Source organism: Rhyacophila brunnea, unplaced genomic scaffold, assembly GCF_057557595.1.
Source record: "Rhyacophila brunnea isolate RB1 unplaced genomic scaffold, BYU_Rbru_1.0 scaffold_11, whole genome shotgun sequence".
NCBI classification, from domain to species: domain Eukaryota; kingdom Metazoa; phylum Arthropoda; class Insecta; order Trichoptera; family Rhyacophilidae; genus Rhyacophila; species Rhyacophila brunnea.
In genome coordinates this window covers 7,180,001-7,204,625 of record NW_028232763.1, presented here as the reverse complement: position 1 = coordinate 7,204,625, position 24,625 = coordinate 7,180,001, and positions in this window count along the sequence as shown.

Here is a 24,625-nt window from a genome sequence, read left to right as displayed (position 1 = left end):
TGGTTTTGATACTACGTAGAACTTTTTGGTCCTTCCCCATTCGATTAAAAACTTCAACATTTGTATAATATAGTACATATTATATGATATAAACTAATATTTATAAAATTTTTGATGTGCCCTGGTTACGAAGGTAAGGACCACATTACCTTTTTGGATTTGTATGTTTATTCGCTGTCTTGGGTGCGCAATTGAATGGCACTCACCTGTTTTATTAGTTAAGCGGCGATCCATCTCAGTAAGCGTCTTCAGAGCAGAAGGTCCTCAGGGTCTAAATATCTCGAAACTCAGGAGACAGACAATGTTATAATTTTGTAACAGACAGTCATATTTTTTGGTTTTGTTAGTTTCAGCTAAAAGATGTGGTCCTGATAAAAATAATGGTGCTCAGAATTATAGTGACATATCAAAGACTTAAAGAATTAAGATAATCACGTATACTTTTAAGTATTTTTACTTAAATTATTATTTTAACATTTAAGTGGAAACGGATGTACAATAACAATCGGAAAGCTTTGTGCAAGACCTTGATCGTCCTAGAATCCAAACTACCTTAAATGGCTGGAACATGTACACGATGTACTAGGCCAACTATTTTCTAGATTGTTTAACTGAGGTTTTTCAAAATTATCTTGGTTTTTTTTAAATATAAATAAACAGTTTGAAACGTTATGTAGGTAGATATATTTGGTCCTCAATAAATATATCACAATTTTCAATTAGTTGACAATGTCACCTTGAAATGAACGAAACCGGTCATGGTATTTTTTAATTATTTAGAATACGTACAATACCTACTTATATTATATCTTAGTGTTTTATTTTAATTAATACAATGTTTCTTCGCCAAGAATTCAAAGTCATTACCATGACTTAAATCAATATGAATTGAATAAATCTTTATTGAGACACATAGACACCCAGCATGATCGAACCTGCGTCTCTCGAGATTCGCGCCCACACACACAGACCACAATACTATAGGCATTCCATCTAATTGCGATACATTTTAATTAATGGCTCTTACAATACTAATGAGTTACTATTGGCAATCGGCTTTTGTATTTTAAATCAAAGTAGGCGTTAATTACCTTAATTACTAACCGATGTCACGGATCACTCCAAGATGTTTTGTTACAACTTACTTGAACTTGCTAATAATTTAATTAACTATTTTTTTTACTCAACGAATAATTCACAAGATTTTAGAATGTAACATTATTTTTATTGCACATACCTACATATTTTTGAAAATACTTATGAGAAAATATATAACCAATAGAAATTGCTAATAATTTAATTAAATATGTATATATTTTGTGTTTTCAAAATTATGTATGTTCAATAAAAATAATGTTCACATAGTATAATATATAATATGCTCACAATAACATTCTTAAATCTTGTGAATTATTCATTGAATTGAAAAAATAGTTAATTAAATAAAGAATGTAAAATATTTAGGTTCGTCCTCAACCATTATAACAGCTGATGACAATGATGATTATAATAATAATAATAATAATATATCTCTGGTGTATATTTACTCACTGTTTTTCAAATTAAAAACTGTATAATTCTTGCGAGATTAAAACCTAAATTATCCCTCGTTATTAATCTAAAATTTAAAATATACCTTCGTAATTCTCTTTCTTGGTAAGTAATTTGGTTATTCTATAACCCAGTGTAAGCCTATTTTGCTAAGCTTCTAAATGAATATAAATGCGAAGCAAAAATATACACACTCACTCATATGCGTATAAAGGAAAACTCATTAAAGCAAAAACATTAGAATTAATTATTAAGAAATACAGAGAAAACTCGCAAAGCGGGCGAAATCGTTTTTGCACACCAAAAACCCTTACTGCCAGTACTTCCCAATGAAAGTTTTAAACATCTCTGGTTTTATATTATATTTGCATCGTTAGCTTCTTAAAAAATAGCGTTCACTCTTATTTAAGGCACACTGACAATGTAGTTTTACTGGAGACATCTAGAGACAGAATATAATCTTTTACATTTCATTAGACTGGGTAATTTTCTAAATTTTAAGTAACTATATCATCTAACGCCTATTTTCAAATCCGGATACTAATACCCGACTTATACCTAAGTGCATAGATTTACTGTTGACATTAATGGGTCAAAAAAGTTCAGCAGCTTCTGAATTGCATTGTATAATGATAGTGACAAACCTGCCGGTAAAAATACGAGCTACACCACGCAGAGATTTTTGACGTTTATATATTTTCACAACCAGTCAAATAGCACCATACAAATGATAACAACGCGTCTCATTTTACGCTATAAGAATGAGATTGGCGAAACAGTCGGCAATTTTACGTGTAAATAGTTATGATCGCGATAGATTAATTTATTTACACAATATTAGTTCCAGTAAATCCATACAACCAGTACATCTTACATACCGGCTCAGACTTTTTGATAGCACTGTATTAGATAAATGCTTGCCCATATTAAAAAAAATATATTTGTCTCTAATCAACATGGTTTTCTTTATATGTGTTCCATTCTTACCAATCTCAATATACGAGCAGTAGTAGATGCAATACATGTAATCATGGCCCCCACAAGAAGGGAGCTGACAGGGCTCTAGCCTAGGGGCCCGGGCTCAGGGGGGGGGGCGGCGTGGCGTGTCAATCACATATTTAAGATAAAAACACATCATAAATTTTCTCTAATAGTAGATAAAAAAAATCGCCTGCAAGTAAATGTATTAAAACTACAAAAATCTCTAAAAATAAACCGAAGGCCCTTACTTTTACCTCTAACACAATTTTTAAAACGCTTCTTTTGTGCGTCACACATTAAAGATAGCAATAGGTAGGGGGGCCCGCCAAAGATCCTGGCCGGGGGGCCGTTTTAGGATGTGGGGGCCATGCATATAATATACTTACTGACTTGTCAAAGCCTTTTGATACAGTCTCTCAAAAGATCCTCATTTCCAAATTGAAGGGTTACGGAATTCGAGGTCAGGAAGTTAATACAATGGCTTAAAAGGAATTTAAGTGAACGCAAACTTTAATCTAGATAATTGTTTAAATAATAAATTCAGCATATTGTGATGTATTTAATAGTGCATTTATCATTCATTAATGTTGGAATAAAATACAATTTTTATTCATAAACCATACAAATTGATCCCCCATAGAGTGAAAATTACGAGAAATATGTGTTAATTATTTGTCCAATCTAATGGGATCTTACCCCGTTGAATAAATAAAACGTTTTGTTTTACTGCAGAAATCTAAATATACGAAAAATAAAACTATTCTCGTAAAAGTGGTAAATCACCGAAAGATCAACCGACAATTTGTCACTTTGCTACCAGCATAAATAGCTACTTAGAAACTAATTGGGCATCCCATGTTAATGTGTATTATTATTATTAATTATATGCTTTTTCATAACTATATTAAAATCGACCACTATATTGTTAGGACAATAAGCTGGATCCAATCTAGCGAGACTTATGGTTCCGCTAGTAATAATAATTAATATAAATTATGCATCATGACGACTCATTGATAAAGATTGAGAGGCGTACTTTTAAATAAAATATAAGAGACTTAAATGACGCAGATCTTGAATAAAATATATAAATGTGTAGAACTTAAGAATTGTTCGTATGTAAAGGCGTCAAGCTTTAGATAAAGTTTCTTATGTCAATTTATGCAAAGCTATAGCAGCTTTCGCTCCCTCTTATGCAAACTTATTTTTTTAACACCCCCTCAAATCTTTTCTTTTCACTAACACGACGTGTCAACTTAACATCTGTTTGACTTTATCATTCGAACAATAATCTTTTTGCAACCTCATAAAAATATTTGACTCCATCTTATTTGAATTTCAGAACATTAATACGTATAATAAAACTTCAAATCTTTAACTGCACTTGAAATAACATTTTTACGATTTTATTAGGATAAAGATGGTTTTTTGACTATGATAGATTGAATTTTTGGCAGTGAACCTTGAACACTGAACAGACAATAACTTAAAGATAAAAGGCACCCATAATTCCAATAAACTTATTTTTAATTTTTACTGACTTATACTAAAATCATTTTAACCCTAAAATGATTTTAGTCCGCGATTTCTACACGGACACCTTCTATGACATTCGAATCGTGTTTGAATGAAAAGTTTTAAATGCCTCACTGTCTTTGTCCCGAAGCTAGTGCTAAAACTAAGAGTTAAGAAAAAAAATATTTAGCGACTTTATTTTAGTCCAGAACACGTGAACTCCTACAAAATTCAAAAATAAGAACCGACAACCCACAAAAACATTTTGTTAATTACCTATCATTGACGTAAGTGTTGCAAAATAGTAGTGTATTAATGGAAGTTAAACAATCACAAATACCCAGGCTTTGATAAAATCATACATTAAACGTATTGTGACCTCACTGGGAATCGAACTTCCTCCGGATGAGAAGTCAATGCCTTACTCACTGGACTACAAGATTCGCATAACATTAGTATCGTTAACGTATCCATTAAATTTATAGTAATTAAAGTTGTCATTCTCGTTGTAATAACTGTAGGTAATATTACTTTCTGATAAAAAAAAAATAGTGCAGTGGGTCTATTCTATACTTATCGACCGCTAAAGTGGTAAAGTGATAAATACTATGGCTAACAACTAGAGTAGGTTTATATCAAAGTATTAGCACTTATTGCAACAATTACAATTAGTCGGTTGTAATTGTTGCAATAAGTGCTATATTTTAATAGCACCTCTTTTGCTGCTGTTAAAATATAGTTCTTATTGCAATAATTACAACCAACTTATTGTAATTGTTACAATAAGTGCTAATACTTTCTATTAGTATTCGATACATTTTAGTGATATTTTTCATTTTAAATATTATGTATAAATCGATACTAAAATGTAAGTAGAATGATGTCAGATTCTTGTTGCACTGCATGCCACTTATTTAGATATTGGTATCGTTACTTTCAAATGACACTAACACCATTCCAAAATTATTTCGCCGTAGCCGTAAAAACATAAAAAAAAATATATATATATCAAAACCCTATTTCCAATTACATATTTTTTGAAATATTACACTTATAAAAAGTGCATTCATTGAAACTTCGTTTTATATTAGTACACCTAAAACCATTTTATAGATATTTAAAGAGTTCTTTCGAAAGTAAATACCAAAATACCATAAAGGTTTTTGAAGTATTCATAATTTTATGTATTTTTTTAATTATAAAATAAAAATGTGTAGGTACAAATGTGTAAAATAACGCGCTTGAAACAATCGATCACGGAAGTTATAATCAGTTAGCAGCGATGGAGTAGTGAGGTGAGGTTTATGTGGAGTGTAAGTAATAACTTTAGGCGATTAAGTGAAAATATATGTAAAACGGCTGATCTAGATTCAGAATGTACTATCTGGTTGCTTCCAAATATTTTGAACGTAGGTACTTTCAAAAAAAAACTACAAAAAGTGAAAAGAAAAAAACTACAATTCCATCGCATTAGCGCCGGGATGGCATCCAGACACAGGTAAGTCCGCATTCCCAAAGGGTGTGTAAATTTTTCACAGGGTGAATACAAAGTGGCCACTTAAAAGTTTACGAGTGGTCGCACCGAAGCGTGAACCCTCTGCGACGAGGAGGAATCCAACACCACGGCTCCAACTATCTGCAGAACTTTGAAAACAATTCGCCACTCCAGTTGACCGAACTCTGGAGTGCATTGAAGTGGAGCAAAGCTAACTCTGCAGTGAGGAAACTAGGATACCTGCCTCAACTAATCAATAGCTTACGATACACCTTTAAAATTTCCACACATTTTTCAAGATTTTTCTATATGCTGAGGCCAATAACATTATTAATGGACAACGCACGTAATACAGTAGCTAGCAAGTAAATTCGCACATAGCGACATTCGCACATGTATAGGTAGATGTCACGCAATTTCCATTATTCGATATCACGCATCGGGAATTTATAGCAATATGACCTTTATTGTAATGGCTTTAGAACAATGTTTCTAGTGTCAATGTTCAATTGAGCGAACCCGTTCGAACTAAACCACTCGGCAAACCCGACAAAAACAATCGGGAATTTATCACAATATCATTACCCGTGTCAGCAGATTGATCGGTGATATTAAATACTGTACCACAATTACAAATTCTTTAATATGCATTTCCGTAGTGTCAAATATTAGTAGGGTAAAAGCTACTATTATGGGCCAGCTTCAATTATTGGTCACTTGCAGATAAAATCTAGTTTTTTAAGATATTAAATCAACATTGCTATCCGTTAACTTATTAAGAAATCTCGTCAATAATTCTTCCTCCGTTGGTAAAATAGATATTTTTTACTTTTGGCCTTATAAAACAACCTCAAAACCGCATGTTTATCTGACAGTTCAAGCGAAACCGTGAAATAAGTGGGATTTGTTGTAAATTGTACAAGGACATGACTTCTGTTAAAAGGTATGTTAAACATTTAATATCATACAATATGCTAATCCAATTGACAAGTATCCATGTATTTGATTTATGTATACATCATTAGACATATATTTTGGAAAAAAATAGATGGGTAGGTATATTATGATGCTGGCCAATAACTGATTCCAAAATACGTCGATTTTCCTTTATCGGCCGGCCTGGCTTATAATAGAATATGTGACTAATTAGTAAAGTATTACATTTATTTTTATTAGTTGAATAGTGTTTTAACAGTATTATTAATCATCAAATGTTGGCCACCTGGCTCATATATAAATAAAAACATATAAAAAAATCGGTTAGGTACATGTTCAAACAAGCCCGTTAACATGATCTTACTCCCTACTTAATTTATCGTTTGTCAATTTATGGCTACGGCCGTATGCTGTAGCTTAGCTACTTGGAAATGCTAATAGAAATGGCGTATTTCAAAAAAATACTACCATATTCTTAGGTCAATAATTATTATAAAACAAATATTATTCGTAGAATGTTTATTGCATTTAAATGGTCAAAGACATGGCTTAAATTCAGTATCTTTAAAAGTATCTTTAAATGTGTAAATCTTGCCCATTTTTTGAATAATAAAATACCTAATTCTTGTCAAATTTGGGATCACAGAGATTATCAATATCATTTTTATTGTTAATATTTCACTATAATAATGTCAACATAAATTTCACTAATAGTTTTATATATGCTTTTAAAAATTAATAAATATAAAAAATTTTAACACCACTTCACATGGACGTACTAAAATATGACTATATTCTAAAACATTAGAGCGAGAGGTTTATAAGAATACTATTTTATGTAATAAAAATACTTTATGTAGTCATATAATGTTTAAAATAAATATAAACGATAATAAGGCTTCAAAATTATGTAAATAGATTATGTACAACGTTTAAGGAATATCCAGGATCATTCTAGCATAAAAGCTCCATTTTGATGTACGCTGAGCATGTGGGCCGTTAAGTAATATGTTACGTATATCTACTAAAATGACGATAAAGTTGCATTAAGTACTTGATTGAACACTTAATAATGATGTGTGATCATAATATTACATAAACTATTTTTTAACTTTTGTTTAAATAGTGTTATTACAGCAATTTTTTGGTGGCCAATAATTGAAAAAAGTGGCCAATAATTAATTGTAGATTTCTGCCTTTTTTTGATTATTTTTTTTATGATATAAAATATATTTTTTCAAATGTTCTGATAATTGATTATTATAAAAAAATTAACAATTTAACAAATTATATTTTTTTATTTCACCTTCCTAATGATATGTGTCCACAAAAAATTAACAAAGTTGAAAAAATCCTTAACTGGCCAATAATTGTAGCTCTTATCCTATAATAATTATTAAAATAATATAGGTTATTTCCGCGATATCTATATTTCATACAATAGTCAGCTAATCGTGTGTCTATTGACGCAAATGACAGTAAGAAGCTGACTCGATTAATATATTTTTTTCCTAAATTATAATGGGTAGATATTATTTTGGTTGTATAAATAGCGAAAAATAAATTCATCGGAATGTCACTCGAATCTACATACCTGGTCCGTTGCTATGTCAGTTTATTTCATATCGCACCGAGTTACCGTTATATCTTTTATATTGTACCGATTGTACCCTTGTACTTATGTAACCATAAATAAACTCTCACTCCTCCATCATCATGAATAACTACGACAGTCTTTCATCTACAACACCATCGACCCTCACATCGACGACTCCTACATATATGATAATTAGTTACATTTTTTTTAACTTTTAAATTGTTAATATTACACATTAATACTATCGTACTTGATGGAATTTGAATTTAAATTCTAATGGATCTACGTATTGTACCTACTTGAGTCATTTATTGAGACCCTAATTTTGCTTTCGGCATCTTCTGGCACTATACACACTTACTAATGGTAAATGCACACTGACAACGAATATAGTTAATTCTCGCTTATATAAAAATTATTAATACAATAAAAAGAGGTAAAAACCTTATTACCTACATAGATAGATACTAAATAAAGGATATAATATGAAAACATCAAAAAAATAAAGAATATACTTACATAATTTTGAAAACACACAACTATTCTATATTTAATTAAGTATTTTTTTATTTTACGAATAATTCACATAATTTAAAAATGTAACATTCTAATTATTAAACCTACATAATTTTGAAAACACTTCTGAGAAAATATAATATAACTAATGGAAAAAATCTTTTTTCAAAAAAATACAACACCCAGCAGGAATCGAACCTGCATCTCTCGGGCTTCGCGCCCATGCATATAGACAACTATGCTATAGGTATCATACCTAATTGCGACAAATGTTAACTAATGGCATGCAAACAAGATATTATACAAATAACACTTCCCCCCTTTTACCCAAAACAAAAACTAAACGAAGACACAATAGAGCTATGGAACAACAGACACACAACATCCGCCACAGTATCAATAGCGCAGAAATTAATTCCAAACATAAATTCTGCCATCACTGTTGCCAGGAACATAAAAATATCACATGAACTCACACATATCCTAACAGGCAACGGAGCAGTGCGAGCCTATCTAAAAAGATTTAAATTCAGGGACGATGACCATGCGACGGCTACACATCTCAAACTGTATGGCATGTTATCAACAACTGCCCTAAGTATATTAGAAAAGGAGCGACGGACTCTCAGAACTCTATGTAGACAGCACAACTATAAAATTGACCTCCTAAAATACTAAACAACAAAACAACACAAGAACACTACACAAAATATTTAATTCTGGCCATAATTTTTTTTAAAGAAATAAATGAAGGAACATAATTACTGCACATCAATGTAACTAACCCTCCCAACCACCTTGTACAAAAAAGCAAGTGTATGGTTATTAAAAAAAACACACATACATAAGGCATTTATCTACTATTAGCAAATAATTAAATCAAAATGATCAATTTACGTAAATAATAATTATATACCTACGTAAAGTTTCTTTTCAGATATTGTGAAAACGGATACGTTGTTTATTCTGAGTAGAAGGCGTTGTTCAGCATTTCTTAGAAAGCTCTTAAAGTATGGGTTACATCATTAAATTTAAAGTTATATTTCACAAAGGTGTAATCAATCAATGTTCCCAGACTTGCTGGAAAGAACAAGACAACAACAACGCTCCTCAAATGTTCCAAGAAAATTCAGATTAAATTTATTATGACGTTATTATGTATTAAGTATATTATTATGTAACTATAATACTAGTATTATAAATTGGTTGTGCTTTTGTGGACTGTAATTTGGGATACTTGTGGATTAAAATAAATAAGAGATGATCCAGGCATTAACCTTGGTATTGTTCGGTTTTATGGCTGGACCAGGTCCCGGGTCATGCACTCACGCACTAGTATACAAATGGTTCTGTATATTACTCGCACGGTACACTGGGGTTTTGGTGTTAATGATGTCACTCGTTTGATGAGTCACCTTGAATGAGTTCAAGGTTATTAAATCACAAGAACCGGTATCACGGCTTGTCAGATGTTCAGAATTAGACATATATCAGATTAGTATAATTGGACGACCGTCACCCTGTATCAAGTTGACTCAGTCTTGGTCTACGAATAACTGGCTAATATCAAATAACGGTCTACTGATGACCCGTGATTGTTAAGTGCCTGGATGACAACAATAAATAAGGATAGTAGGTATGACATATTTGTACGGTATCAAGGATGGGGTTGGGATCTTAATCGGCCCAACCATATACCTATATTTTTTTTACATTTTCGTGAGAACTTTATTACCTATATAGATAATAATTGTCTATCATGTTAGCTTAATAACACTATCGGGTTGAACTCCTTTTGTTAATTCTCTTGGTTGGGCCATTTATGCTCCCATTCCACTCCTTATCTCCTCGCCCACCTCCTAATCCTCAGTGTTATCGTCACCAGACAATCAATAAGCAATTACTGGTCATGAAAGACGGTGTTACAAAAATACATTCAGTTGCACCTCGATAGCGGGCGTGAGCGGGCTTCTAATAGCTTCTCGTCGCTTAAGTGATTGACTCAACAGATATAGACTCAATAAAATGCAATTTTTTTTTAGTACTTATTCCACTTTTAATCAATAAATTAGGACTGGTTTCGTCCGCCTCGAAGGGACATTTTCAACTCAGTTGAAAATAGGTGACCCAAAACAACAATACCGCGTGACCGAAAGTTGAAACCAAACAACGGAGCCATCATACATCATTACAAAGGTCAGTTTTTAGCATTCTGTTCCATCTCCTCCACCCCTAGATCCGACCTCCTTATCTTCCCACAAAATAATTACAGTCCACTTAAAAAGCTCAACCATCTGTAATATTCATTCATCAACTCTGACATTAACATAATATTTAATCAATAGAAAATTTGTTTGAATGAATATATTATGTTTTGGGTACGTATTATTTTGCATTTTTATTATGTATGTCAATCGTCAAGATCAATCACAGAATTATACGTAGGTACAATATGATATATGAGTGATGGTTCCAATAACAGGCGGATACAAAAATCATAATCATATACTTATACAAAAATATATGAAAAATACATTGGAGAGTGCTATTAAAAACTATTAAAGGAAAAATACATATCGATAGTAGGATAGAGAATGTGAAATAAACTATACTATAATAATATATTATATTAATAGAAGTCAAGCAATATACGAAAAAAATAATTCGTTCAGTTACAGTGAGTGATAAATTTTGAAGCAACTTAATGTAAAAGAGACAAAAGAAAAAAACAATTCTAATCGATCAATGTGATGCTTCATAGTCAAAGTTTTTATTTAAAATATTTAGTAATATTTTTTTAAAAACACAACCGCTACCGACCTTTCAGTCAACGATTTCCATCACCTCGGTCCCCGTTTCCCAGTGCATAAGGCGCTGGCCTTTCATCCGGAGGCCCCGAGTTCGACTCGGCGAGGTCACAATGTATCTAAGTATATGTTTATGATTGTTTCTATTCTATTACTAAATACTCTACTATCATTGAGCCTCATAGCATGCTTTAGTGTTAAAAATAAGTAAGTATATATTTTTATTATATTTATAATTTATCACAAAAGTGTAATCTTAGATTTTATGTATGAACATTCTGGAGTAGATTAGATCCTTGTATTACTGTCTATAATATCGCTTTTCAGAGTTGATGAATGAATATTACGGAGTTAACGAAAGGAATTCAACCCGATAGTGTTATTAAGCTAACATGATAGACAATTTTTATCTATATAGGTAATAAAGTTTCCACAAAAATGTAAAGAAATTATAGGTATATGGTTGGACCGATTATGATCCCAACCCCATCCTTGAACCCGTACAAATATGTCATACCTACCATCCTTATTTATTGTTGTCATCCAGGCACTTAACAATCACTGGTCATCAGTGGACCACATTTTTCTATGATACTACTATCGAGTAGTTTAGACCAGTAAGTTGATGGTTGACTTCATAAGAGCTTTTTGTTTTAATTAAATTAACAATAATAATAGTAGTTTATTCTATATTGACAACTAATGTTTAGATAACCCACCAACTCCATATTTACCCACATCAAGTATACTCTAAAATCTATAAACAGTGGACGAGTTTGTATATCTGAGATCCATTAGTGAAAAAAGCGGATGTGAAGCAGAAAAAGGAAAGGCACACACGAATTGAAAAAATGCGATACCAATAAAATTATGCGTGTGCAAACATAAGTACTGATTATGTATGATGAGGAAGAGAAAATAACATAATAATTCCTAATACGAACAATACAAACGTATCTTGTAAGCCACTCACAACAATCGTCGAGATGACCGAATTGTGGCCTGAATCATCATATATAGATAATACAATTCTATTATAGACAAGTGTACATGAAGACCAGTTTAAATCTTTATGTAGTAATTTATCCACTATGTGTAAGTGAACGTAGTTTTTATACTTATTTATGTCAAAGGATTATGAATTGAGTATTTAAATGTTACAGTTTGAGAAAGGTTTTTCTTTGTCAAGTTGTAACTGGTTTTATGAGACTTGATACGGGATGCCTCATTAAGCCATCCTTCAGGTGGCGTTAACGATCTTTATTTCAAGAGGAAGCGCTCGAATTACGTACGTACAATTTTCGATTTGTGTTTTGCACCTTTTCTGATATAACCTGATATCAGTTGGGAAATGAGATCATTAATTTTGCTCCACAAATATAAACATACAAATTCTCAGTAGGTATATAATATACATAAAATGTTCTATGTGGTAACACCAGAATTAACCCATATACATACGTAACGGCACGCCGATTTTTAAAGGATTTACTTTCACTAACATTTACCTAAAAACTTTCTGATTTGGGTGCTTTATATTATAGCAAAGCCAACGAATCCTTATTTGAAGGAGGTAAACGATTTGTACCTAATCGAAAGGAACATTGTATTACATATTTAGATAGGAAACTATAGAAACTGTTAAAAATATAATGGCATTACTATGGTGAGGAGATAAAATAAATGGAATCTAAAGGAAATTATCCGTAATAATTATGCTGCTGATGCAAATAAATAAATGTAAGAATTCATTCAATCGTTATTATGTTTCAAATAATAATTTTTAGTATATTAAATCAAAATTTTTGTTTAAACTTTTTTGCCGTCACTTTTGTGCTAGGGCCACTAATAATTATTGCATTGATTTCTTTTTCGATTGCAATATTGGTTTACTTTAGTAATCTATTATCTGTACATATGTATCTTATTTAATAAATTTCATTAAAATAGAGAAACCCAAACACTCCATGGATACAGGTCACGAATTTAACTTCGATATTAAGATCATGGTCCCCACAAGAGGGGGGCTGATAGGGCTCTAGCCTGGGGGCCTGGGCTTAGGGGGGCCCGGCGTGGCGGGTTGACCAAATACGTGAGATAAACATGTCACAAATATGCTTTAATAATAAAAAAGTCCCCTGCGGTGCGGCGCTATTTTAAATTATATGATTGTGCGATGTAATTTTCGATTATTGTGTGTCGATACTCGACAAGTCCACAATTACTAAAGTAGATATATTTAAAATACAATAAATCGCTAATATACTGAATACCTACCCTTAATTTGACTTCGAACACCATTTGGAAAAAGCGAATAACCTTAGCGATAGGTAGGGGGGCCCGCCAAAGATTCTGGCCTAGTGGCCCTGATCAAGATTCTAGGCCGGAATAAGAAGTACATTTTAGGCATAGTAAAAGAGGCCAGACAACAGTGATGTCCCTAGGCAAAGTGCCGCCTTTAAGCAGACTTATAATGTAGTAAGTTTTCATTTTTATATCTCCAAAATCATTACGTAAGGTTATTACAGTGGCGCACTCAGGAGGGGGGCAAGGGGCCCTGGCACCCCAGAAACAGAAATCAGAATGATTTTAAACATTGAAATTGAAAGCCAATAAACTATACCTTTGGGCTTAGACAAATAAAAACACGGCAAAAAAATGATTTGTAATTCTCCAGCACCCTTTTTGGAAAAAATTCTTAGATTTTAATTTCTAACACAAAAATTTCGAAACACTAATGTCAGGTTTTTTTAGAAACCCAATCCCTAATGGAACTGTCAAAAAATTCTCGGTGCCTGAATTCCGTAGTAGATGTAGGTCATGGCTGAGGAGAGCTGACAGGGCTCTAGCCTGGGGGCCCGGGATGTGGGGGGTCCGGCGTGTTGGGTTAACCAGATAAGTGAAATAAACACATATAATAAATTAGCTTTAATAATAAAAAAAGTCGCCTGCGGCGCTATTATACTTCATAGCCATGAACATTTTCAATTATATAATTATTGTGCAATATATTTTTAGATTATTATGTGCCGATACTCGACAGCTCCATTATTAAAGTAGATGTATTAACAATCGCCAATAATTCACTTTATAAGTACCCTTAATTTGAACTAAAACACAATTTGAAAAACGTTATTGTAGTGTTTCACACTGCCTTTAATCTTAGCGGTAGGTAGAGGGCCCGCCAAATATCCTAGCCTGAGGGCCCGTTTTAGGATGTGGGGACCATGGTGTAGGTACACCGAGTACAATAGACAAAAGGGCGATAAACGAGAATTTAGGCTGTGAAGAAGAAAAAGAGCCTATGGGACTAATTGACATTCTCCTCCTTGGGCCCTCCCCCAATATTAAATCCTGGGTGCGCCACTGGGTTTTAACATATTTTATTTTTTAATTTTGGGTTATCTTGAATAAACAAATACACCAAAAATGTGTACTGTGATTTTTAAAACCGGTATCTCGGTATCGAAAAATACTGGGATACCGGGATTGAAATACCGGTATTGCAAACGCTAGTTCCAACAAGATGGTTCAACATGCCATATAACTCGTGATACAATCAACTTATTGAGAGAAAAGTTGAGTATATTTAACTTTTATTTGATAACCCTTTATAAAAATAAAGTAGAAAATCTAAATAACTTCACATAAAAAGGTTAAAGTTCTAGTTCTCATAGTAATCAAATCAATTTTATTTACGTAGTACTTATATAATATAATATTTATATATTATATTGAATCTGTAGGTAACCTATTTGGAAGAACAATATTATTACCAAACCAACGAAAATGTGTCTCGTAAGTCTCTTGTCTTTCCGATGTGTATATTATATGCCTTAGACATGGTTACATGTAAATTGTACGTATGCAGTTCATCGTGGGATACTTATTCGTGCACCGCAGTACGTGAAACATGAGTTCGTATAACATTCATTTTATCAAATGACGAGTTCTTCGTTGAACATTTCACCATGGAATTCATTTGTACGTATCTTACAAAATGCGGCGATAGTTTGCAAATAGTACTGTTCCAATTAGATTAACCCTAACCTTACCTAACCTAGTAAAGACATCTCATAAATGTTGTAGTCTCACACATGTTGTAGCATACGTACAAATGTATTCCACGTTGAAATGTTCAACGAAGAACTCGTCATTTGATTAAATGTTACACGAACTCATGTTTCACGCACTGCGGAGCACGAATAAGTGTCCTACGGTGAACTGTTTACGTACAAATTTCCGGGTACGCTTTTACGTTGGTTAGTAAGGCATTAAAAATGCAGAGGCTATGTGTTTATAAAATTTAGTGCTGGATTCGGATGCTGCCAAGCGTACCAACGACAGAAGACATCAGTAAACTCTAAATGGTAGATTAATTTTAATTGTTCGATCATTTAACCGGCAAAAAATATAACAACATGGAAAAATTTATGACATTGGATCAGTCGAACGTTGGAGAGAACTAGGAAAAGCTCTTTACAGATGTATGGACTAAATCAATAATACTACAGGTTTCACACTGATAATGGCTCTACGTACTGCTAAATATCTAAAAGCTATTAAAAGAGCTCAACAGTCCGTATCAAAGATCGAAATTTTTATTTTTATTCAGTACCATCACCGATCGATTCATTGCTTTTATTTTTCTTTGAATCAATTATCCTTGTAAGTAGGGATTCCAATCCCGGGATCCCGGACTATTTTCAATACCTATGAATCCCGGGATTGATAAACATAATCCTGAAACTTTCGGGATTGACTTTTTTATCAATTTTTATGGAAAATAAAATAAAAACGAAAATATAACAGAAAAAATAATACGTTTATAGCAAATAACTTCATTAGAAATAAACTGAGTTTGAATGAAGTTTGATTTATACCCATGTGTAAGTTGTCGATTCATTTTATGTTTTCACCTAAATTAATAAAAATGAGAAAAATTGGAAAAAAACAATGCTTCGCACTATTAACAAAGTAATTCCACCATGATCTCATACGTTTTACGACAGTTTCATATTTGGCCGAATAATTAGATTTATGAAGCGGAAAGGCCATAAGTACACCATGATTTGCTTTACTGAAACAGCAATCTTATATAATATAAACACAATATTGATTTTATAAAATTTTATACTTAAATGAAAATCGTTTAGATTTTTATAAAGTTTAACATAAATTAAAAATTCCACATAATAATATGTACGATGCAGGTAACATCCGTAAAGTGAATTTCAGAAATATAATAAATAAATCAAGAAACATTTTGTTAGACGTTTCATCCATTTACACCTAAACTGTCTTCTTTTTATAGAAAGTAAATCATTGCACACTACCAGAAAATGCTATTCTAGAGATTACTTTGGGCATATTATTCATAATAACGTTTTAAATACTTAATCTTGTAATCTTGAAATTGTATTTTATTTGTTATCTTTTCATAAATAAATAAAACTGTTTTACTTTCAAATTCTTATTTATATTACAATATTATTTACTCCATTAAACCTATGTATTTTAAAGATTGATCGTACACAATATTAACAATAAATGTTTTAAATAGTATAAATTACACTAGATTTATTTTTTACCGATTTTATCAATGTTATTTGTATATATAAAAAAAATATATTAGCTATGAGAAAAAGATCCCGGGATTGTCAAATTGTAATCCCGGGATCAAAATTTTGGCTCGGGATTGGATTCCCTACATGTAAGTTATGTCTAGCACTCTAGCATATTTTCACAAAACTAGTAAATTTTAATACAAGTTCAGAGTTTAAACAATTCACAATACCAATTGAAAACGGTGAGCAAGCTGACGGCAGTAAAATACCGAAACTTCCACAATTATTTTAAAATCATCCTTATAATAACTGCTTTCGCTGGAATTTTGCGCAAAATACTGCTTGCAGAGAAAGTACTTAACTCCCATTTTCTAGTGAATTTGTGCATGTTTCGAAAATGTAAAACTTTGACAGTTTAGTTATGACGGTATACCAATGCTAAGCTTAGAACAATATAAGCCCTTGTAATAATACTTTACATACAAACCAGTGCTTTCACCCGTATTTTGAAATGTAATCAGCGAAATGAAAAAGGCCATACTATTAATTTATGTTCCACAATGTTACCAACATAAAAATGCATCACAAATTAATATTATGATAGAATTTATTCAGCATAATTAACCACTACATTTATTTTGTTGTATTAGTAAAAAGATCCATATAATATCGATAGGTGCCGATATGTATAAATAAAATAAAGTAGTAATTAAATATTTATATATATTATCGTCACCTCAATACTACAACTAGATAACTTGATTTTCACTGTTTTTGAGATAGCTATTGAATAATTTGATTATACATTTCCTTTTCAACAAAATGATAAAACTATGTAAGCCAGAAACTAATGGGAACTGTATTAATTTTGCGTTGAAAATATTAGATAAATTGAAAACCATAATTGCATTAAATAAATAAAATAATATAGATCTACAATATTTTTTCATACAATTGAACATTAACATTGAACGTTGAATAAAAGAAATAGTTAATTATAAATTATTAGCATGTGCAAGTAGTACAACATCTAAAAAATATTGGAGAAATTCCACGACGTCGGTTAGTAATCGAAGTAATAGTAAATAGTTACCTACTTTGATTTAAGAAACAAAAATCGATTGCCAAAGTAGCTTGATTTGGAAGAACGCTGATGAGTAGGTATTACAATTGACCAATAGTTAAAATTTGTCGCAATTAGTATGTCACGTCGTAGCATATTGGTTAAATGCGACGGATGGGGTGTAAACCCAGGAGATGCAGGGTTCGATTCCCGGCCGGGGTGGCTTACTTTTTTGAAAAAAGATTTTTTCTATTGGTTATAATATACGCTCTCAGAAAGTGTTCTTCTAGATTATATATGTTCAATAAACAGAATGATATATTCTTAAATCTTGTGAATTATTCATTGAATAAAAGAAATAGTTAATTATAAATTATTAGCAAGTGCAAGTAGTTACATCTTAAAAATATTGGAGAAATTCCACGACGTCGGTTAGTAATCGAAGTAATAGTAAATAGTTACCTACTTTGATTTAAGAAACAAAAATCGATTGCCAAAGTAGCTTGATTTGGAAGAACGCTGATGAGTAAGTATTACAATTGACCAATAGTTAAAATTTGTCGCAATTAGTATGTCACGCCGTAGCATATTGGTTAAATGCGACGGATGGGGCGTAAGCCCAGGAGATGCAGGGTTCGATTCCCGGCCGGGGTGGCTTACTTTTTCAAAAAAGATTTTTCTATTGGTTATAATATACTCTCTCAGAAAGTGTTTTTCTAAATTATATATTATTAATAAAACCATGTCATATACGTGAGTAAGGTGGAAAGCCAATATTTACATAATATACCTTCTTATTCCATCGTGACTGTGTGAGCATTATTTTTTTTTTGTCTTCTAATCTTTAGGATTTATTTTTTGTAGACCGTTTCTAGCATGCGTTTATAGCCCTATACAGTTGGCGACAATATAAAATATATTTTAAATATCGTCAAATTAACACAAAAACAAAACTTTTTTTAAACCATTTACATATTTTAATGAATGAGAAAAATGTGTAGGTACTTACTTATATATGTATATTCTTTTTAACACTACAACAGGCTGTGACGCACAATGAGAGTAATGTACAGAAACATTGGTGTAATCAGTAACATACCTAAGTGAAACAATCACAAACACCCAGGCTTTGAGAAAATCATATAAATATATCGTGACCTCATCATTAATCGAACCCGACGCCCTCGGATGAAAGGCAAGCACCTTACACACTGGACTACAAGGGCCAACATCTTGCGACATTATTTTGTTTCATTTATGATTCGTAAATATTTCGATTTTTTTAGTTACCTGAAGAAGTACCTACTTACTTCGCAGAATGTTAGCAAAATTATACAGATAGTTAATTATGCTGTCAAAAATACTATACAAAAACTGATATCTTTTATTTTCCGGGTGATGTATGTTTTTCAGGTTTTTTAATATTATTTCAATTGTATTTAATTATAATAGGTTTTCTCGTGAAAAATAGGTACCGTAAATTTATGAAAATTAATTTCGTAAAAAATCAAATATTAAACTCTAGCAATTTACAAATACACCACTCACCTTTCGGATAAATCTTTTCACTAAGCTTCTAAACAAAAGTTGGCTACTAAGGGGCTAACTTTGTAAAGATTTAGATTTTAAGCACTTTGTGTACTTAGCTATTATATTATTACAATGCATTAAGTTACCGGTTGCTAATGTGTTTCTAATGATTATATTATAATATGTGACTACGTTAGAAGTTTCCTTTACGCTGTGCATTTATTTATTCATTCTAAAATAAAGCAAAATGAAATCATTCACTTTTAAACATTGGTTTCCAAAATAAAACTTACAATAGACGACGTAGTAAATCTATGTTGTATTTGTAAATTTTATCATTTCCACAAATGCTATCGTGTGGCCAAAAAAATTATAAAATTATAAATTAATCATAATGCACAAATGCGTGTAAAGGAACAATTAGTCAAATCAACGCCTCCAAAATAGAAATTCCCGTAGAAAAACAAACTTCTTTCGGCTATCCCGAAAAGTAGTGATCTTTAACTATTTCGTTTTGCGTACTAAATAAAATCAAAAAAATGTATTTTTTTCTTTATTTAAAATACATATCTTGGATGTATTGTATCAATTTTTAATCTAAATTATAACTAATGTTGGTTATCCCGTTCCAACACAGTTTACTTTAATCGCCGCAAGCTTTATTCTAGACTCTCAGAAAATAGTAAAGTTGCACCAAGGACGTCTGACTAAGACCATAATAACCAGATTCATTTAAGCTTTTATTATTTGAAATCTATTTTTGAAGCGTACAATATTTTTTTATACATTAACCTATCCAACATAATTTAGTATATTGCATTTATAACTCACAAAAAATGCAAATAACAGTAGGTGTGTCATACTTACGTTATAAAAACACGTCAAAATAGGCCGCTATCTTATTTATATATACCATTGCATTAATGCTAATGTCAACGTACATTTTTTTTATGATTACCAATTTTTCAGTTTTCTATTATTGTGATTTCAAAAAATCATATCAATTACTTCAGTATAGGCCATTTTCTTTAACTCAATGTACATACTACTTTAAAAGTATTGTTGTTTAATTTAATAAACCGCAATTTTTTTGTAGTACTTATTCCACTTTTAATCAATAAATTAAGACCGGTTTTGTCCCTCTGAGGCGGACGAAACTTTATTGATTAAAAGTGAAATAAGTACCACAAAAAAATGCGTTTTATTAAATTAAACAACAATATAATGCTGTTCCACCATTGACAGTTAACAAAATAAAAGAAATTACTTTAAAAGTAACGAGGATATGACAAAACGGACCATCGATACATCGGTGGTGAAGATACGGCCGTAGATCTCGCTCGGTTACGTAAGAGATTGCCTTCAAGCCATCTGGATTCCGACGTACAGAAAGGTCGCACACATAGTGGTTATGGCGGAGTTACTAGATGAATTAAATATGTAAAAAGACTAAAGACAAAAGGGATTTTTGGTGGAATTGACGGACATGAAAGAACAAAAATTATTATATAATAGAATATTAATTCTTGAGTAGTAAAACAAGAATGTATTTTAATTCATAAACATAAAAAAATATGAACATATAAAATTTTGAAAACACTTAAAAACAGAAAATATATTATAACCAATAGAAAAAATCTTTTTGAAAAAAGTAAGACACCCGGCAGGAATCGAACCTGCATCTTATTGGTTATAATATATTTTCTCATAAGTGTTTTTCAAAATTATGTATGTTCAGTAATTAGAATGGTAAATTCTTAACTCTTGTGAATTATTCGTTGAATAAAAGAAATAGTTAAATTAATAAATATAATAGAATAAAAGTAACGTTGATACATACAATATGTATAAAAGTCTTCAAAGACAACCCATTTCAACTCAGTGTAGACGACATTACTGTAAAATTTCCGGTGTGCTAATCTAAGCAAAGCCCACGGGGAGGGCTTGCGGAGGCCGACGCCTGCAAACCAACGCGACGCCCCTTAGGGAGCAACGCTCAGCAAGCCGCGAAGCGACCTCAACGACCATTCCAGCATGTCTGCAGAGAATACAACAGACCTGAAGATTGCGAGCTGCACTCGTGAAATGTGTTGTTTACGATTGGACATGTGCGAAATTAATTACATTAAATGAGAATAATGTGCAGGAAGTGCTGGTGTAACCACAGTGTTGAGGTGGTTTACATGAGTTACATTTATTAGCCTACCTATGCAAGCGTTATAATAAATTATATATTATTCAAACTATTTGTTTTATGAGTAGTTCGTAAGAACCTTTACCATTTTCAGAATTATCAACTCACCTGCCTATATCAAATAAAACAAAATAAAAAGAACTTTTATTTCTACAACGTTTTTAAATTTTCTGTTGAAAAATTATGCTCAAACTTGTACTTGATATGAAGTAAATAAAAAACAAACAAATATAGAATACTGAAATTTCATTTTGATTTCCATAGTAACGCACATATATATTAATAATTTAGTTGCTAGGACCACCCACTTGTCAACCAATAATAGTGGATTGGATTACGGATTTCTTCCGAAATAACTTTTCATACAAAACAAAATTAACTGAAAATGAATTCAATTCTACTTAAAGATGGCTAAAAGTATTAAAAGAATGCATTGGCATCGTGTTCTGATGTATTCTAAAAGTTTCAAATGTCTATCTAGTCGGGAAGTTTTTTAAAAATTGATTGCAAGATTTGTATTGGACAAACAAGAAAAAGCTGTCTGGACAAACAAGAAAACGATTCCAAGATTTGTACTGGATAAACAACCACCGGACAAATAAGAATACGAGCCAATAAAAACATTGTAAAATAGGTGTATTTAAACAACTGTTTTTTTTTTATTTAACAATAATAATTCACAAGTTTTAGGAATGTATTTTTTTTATTCTTGGTAAAACGCATTATATCGGTGTATAGTTTTGAAAATAAAAACATTATTAAGTCATATTGTTATTTTTTTATTCTGGCAGAAAGCATAAGTGATATGCGTTCTACGTGTAGGACATACATGACTTGTAGTATGCAATATCTATCAAGTCACAAATAGATGCCGGCAACATTTTTTTTATTATATATTTAAAAAATAATTAATAGTACCGAATATGTATTATTATATAACGTATATTGCATTAATTGTCATATTACCACTATAAAAAGTCGTGTTACTAAAATACGACAACTAGATGAACCCGCGTCTCCTGGAATTCGCGCCTATGCGCACTGACCACTTAACTATGGGTCTTATCAAATTGTAACGAAATTAACTAGTAGGTTTCACAATTATTTACATTGAAGCGTTTTCTAAATTGCGTTATCGTTTTGGCAATCGGTTTTTGTATTTTAAATCAAATGATTAATAACTACCTTAGTTACTACTCAGTGTCAGGATCTCTCGAAATTTTTGTTATAACGTACTTGCTAATAATTTAATAAACTTTTTATTTCTATTCAAAGAATAATTCACAAGATTTAAGAATGTAACATTATTTATTGAACACACATAATTTGAAAACACCTAACAGAAATATAATATATTATACAAAATAAATATATAAAAAATCTTTTTTTATAATATAAAAATACGACACCCAACGGGAATATACGACACTAAGCTATATGTGACTTATATAATTCTGATGAAATTTACTAGTGCGCTCAAATTGTTTTAATTTTTTTCTATACTTACTAATTTTATTTTATTATTTATTTATTATTTCCAGTATCATTCTTCGGTTTGTATGTGTATTATTATAACTTAATTTACCTGTTATTTTTTACTCTAAATGTCATGTTGTGGACGCCTTAATAAACCGTTATGAGTTACTATTTTTAATTTTTAATAAATATATAGGTATATCATTGTATCTAATCATGCATCAGCGCATTGAATTTAGATTATCCGATATTTAGTAGAAGTATTGTCAACAATACCTACTGAATATTGCTAAGATTATGTTAAGGAAATTTACGTGGCAACAAAAAACTTATGACCAAAAACAGTTGATAATAAGGGAACGCCTTTAAGATGACATCAGAATAAAGTCATTTTTTAAATAAAATTTCCATTTTACAAAGTTATTTTATTAGTTTAATGAAAGGCCCTATAATTGTTGCAATTTTTTGTTTAATTTATAATAATTATAACGTCGGCCCGAGTGTCAATATTGTTTCAACATTTTAAACAAAAACAACCAACTCGACAGCGAGCCTTTTTGCATTGTTTGAAAATCGCAACAACGTCAATCAGTCAGCGATCGTTTTGACATTTAGTTTTGCGTTACGGTGAATGATTCTAAATTCAAATATACATACCGCCTGTTTCAGGCGGTACGGAATGCCGCGTCGCTGTAATAGCGGACGCTACCGGCGACCGCAGCGCCACGCCGCATGCCGTTCTCCCGCCAAAAACCCGAGCGAAGTGTAAACTTCATTCCACGGAACGATTCCAATAGTAAACACAGATTAAAATAAAATGAGATACCATCGCCATTTGCGAACTATTTCTTTAGAAACATTACTACGCTGGGTCATAAAATAATGATTATACATAATTTTGAAAAACACTTTCTGAGAAAATATATTATAACCAATAGAAAAAATCTTTTTTGAAAAAAGTAAGCCACCCCGGCAGGGAATCGAATCCTGTATCTCCCGGGTTTACGCCCCAATACCGTTACATGCATTCGGGCATTACCTCTATGCAATGCGGTGACATACCAATTGCGACAAATTTTAACTATTGGCCACTTTTAATACCCACTTATCAGCGCTCTTCTAAACCTAGCTACTTTGGCAATCGATTTTTGTTTATTAAATCAAAGTAGATATCTATTACTTCAATTTTTAACCGACGTCATGGATTTCTTCAATATTTTTTATGATGTAACTTACTTGAACTTGCTAATAATGTATAATTAACTAATTCTTTTATTCAACGAATAATTCACAAGATTTAAGAATGTACCATTCTAATTATTGAACACTAAGTGTTTTTCAATATTATGTATGTTCAATAATTAGAATAGTACATTCTTAAATCTTGTGAATTATTC